The following is a 3,142-nucleotide window of genomic DNA, read 5'->3' as shown; positions in this document are numbered from 1 at the left end:
TGAAGCTCTTCATATTTTTCACACCTTTTCAGGCTCTTCATGTTTTTCTCCACCACTTCATGCTCCTCCTATTTTTCAGACCGTTTCATGCTCTTCTCATTTTTGTCACCTTTGAAGCTCTTCATATTTTTCACAACTTTTAAAGCTCTTCATATTTTTCACAAGTTTTCAGGCTCTTCATGTTTTTCAAAACCGTTTCATGCTGCTTCTATTTTTCAGACCGTTTCATGCTCCTCATATTTTTCACACCTTTTGAAGCTCTTCATATTTTCACACCCTTTTAAGATCTTCATGTTTTTGAACACAGCTTCATGCTCCTCCTATTTTTCAGACCGTTTCATGCTCCTCATATTTTTGACAACTTTTGAAGCTCTTCATATTTTTCACACCTTTTCATGCTCTTCATGTTTTTGAACACTGCTTCATGCTCCTCCAATTTTTCACACCGTTTCATGATCCTCATATTTTTGACACTTTTTGAGCTCTTCATATTTTTCACACCTTTTCAGGCTCTTCATGTTTTTGATAACCGCTTCATGCTACTCCTATTTTTCAGACCGTTTATGCTTCTCATATTTTTGACACCTTTTGAAGCTCTTCAATTTTTTCACACCTTTTAAGGCTCTTCATGTTTTTCAACACCGCTTCATGCTGCTCATATTTTTCAGACCGTTTCATGCTCCTCATATTTTTGACACCTTTTGAAGCTCTTCATATTTTTCACACGTTTTCAGTCTATTCATGTTTTTGAACACCCTTTCAGGCTCCTCCTATTTTTCAGAGTGTTTCATGCTCCTCATGTATTTCACACCTTTGAAAGCTCTTCATATTTTTCAAAGATTTTGAAGCTCTTCATATTTTTCACACCTTTTCAGGCTCTTCATGTTTTTCAACACCGTTTCATGCTCCTCCTATTTTTCAAACCGTTTCATGTTCCTCATAATTTTGACACCTTTTGAAGATCTTCATAATTTTCACACATTTTCAGGCTCTTCATGTGTTTGAACACCGCTTCATGTTCCTCCTATTTTTCAGACCGTTTCATGCTCCTCATATTTTTGACACCTTTTGAAGCTCTCATATTTTTCATACCTTTTGAAGCTCTTCATGTTTTTGAACACTGCTTCATGCTCCTCGTATTTTTCAGATCGTTTCATGCTCCTCTTACTTTTGACACTTTTTGAGCTCTTCATATTTTTCAAACCTTTTCAGGCTCTTCATGTTTTCGAACACCGCTTCATGCTACTCCTATTTTTCAGACCGTTTCATGCTCCTCATATTTTTGACACCTTTTTAAGCTCTTCATATTTTTCACACCTTTTCAGGCTCTTCATGTTTTTGAACACTGCTTCATGCTCCTCCAATTTTTCACACCGTTTCATGATCCTCATATTTTTGACACTTTTTGAGCTCTTCATATTTTTCACACCTTTTCAGGCTCTTCATGTTTTTGATAACCGCTTCATGCTACTCCTATTTTTCAGACCGTTTATGCTTCTCATATTTTTGACACCTTTAGAAGCTCTTCATATTTTTCACACCTTTTCAGGATCTTCATGTTTTGGAACACAGCTTCATGCTCCTCCTATATATCAGACCGTTTCATGCTCCTCATATTTTTGACACCTTTTGAAGCTCTTTATATTTTTCACAGTTTTTCAGGCTCTTCATGATTTTCAACACCGTTTCAAGTTATTCCTATTTTTCAGACCGTTTAATGCTCATCTCATTTTTGACACCTTTTGAAGCTTTTCATATTTTTCACAACTTTTCAGACTCTTCATGTTTTTGAACACCGCTTCATGCTCCTCCTATTTTTCAGAGAGTTTCATGCTCCTCATGTCTTTCACAGCTTTTGAAGCTCTTCATATTTTCCACACCTTTTCAGGCTCTTCATGTTTTTGATCACCGTTTCATGCTCCTTCTATTTTTCAGATCGTTTCATGCTCATCATATTTTTGACACTTTTTGAGCTCTTCATATTTTTCACACCTTTTCAGGCTCTTCATGTTTTTGAACACCGCTTCATGATCCTCCTGATTTTCAGACCGTTTCATGCTCTTCATATTTTTGAAACATTTTGAAGCTCTTCATATTTTTCACACCTTTTCAGGCTCTTCATGTTTTTCTCCACCACTTCATGCTCCTCCTATTTTTCAGACCGTTTCATGCTCTTCTCATTTTTGTCACCTTTGAAGCTCTTCATATTTTTCACAACTTTTAAAGCTCTTCATATTTTTCACAAGTTTTCAGGCTCTTCATGTTTTTGAAAACCGTTTCATGCTGCTTCTATTTTTCAGACCGTTTCATGCTCCTCATATTTTTCACACCTTTTGAAGCTCTTCATATTTTCACACCCTTTTAAGATCTTCATGTTTTTGAACACAGCTTCATGCTCCTCCTATTTTTCAGACCGTTTCATGCTCCTCATATTTTTGACAACTTTTGAAGCTCTTCATATTTTTCACACCTTTTCAGGCTCTTCATATTTTTGAACACAGCTTCATGCTCCTCCTATTTTTCAGACCGTTTCATGTTCCTCATATTTTTGACACCTTTTTAAGCTCTTCATATTTTTCACACCTTTTCAGGCTCTTCATGTTTTTGAACACTGCTTCATGCTCCTCCAATTTTTCACACCGTTTCATGATCCTCATATTTTTGACACTTTTTGAGCTCTTCATATTTTTCACACCTTTTCAGGCTCTTCATGTTTTTGATAACCACTTCATGCTACTCCTATTTTTCAGACCGTTTATGCTTCTCATATTTTTGACACCTTTTGAAGCTCTTCAATTTTTTCACACCTTTTAAGGCTCTTCATGTTTTTCAACACCGCTTCATGCTGCTCATATTTTTCAGACCGTTTCATGCTCCTCATATTTTTGACACCTTTTGAAGCTCTTCATATTTTTCACACGTTTTCAGTCTATTCATGTTTTTGAACACCCTTTCAGGCTCCTCCTATTTTTCAGAGTGTTTCATGCTCCTCATGTATTTCACACCTTTGAAAGCTCTTCATATTTTTCAAAGATTTTGAAGCTCTTCATATTTTTCACACCTTTTCAGGCTCTTCATGTTTTTCAACACCGTTTCATGCTCCTCCTATTTTTCAAACCGTTTCATGTTACTCATAATTTTG

The sequence above is a fragment of the Dama dama genome, unplaced genomic scaffold (genome assembly GCF_033118175.1).
Source record: "Dama dama isolate Ldn47 unplaced genomic scaffold, ASM3311817v1 ptg000093l, whole genome shotgun sequence".
Taxonomy (NCBI): Eukaryota; Metazoa; Chordata; class Mammalia; order Artiodactyla; family Cervidae; genus Dama; species Dama dama.
Note: the sequence above shows the minus strand (reverse complement) of the source record.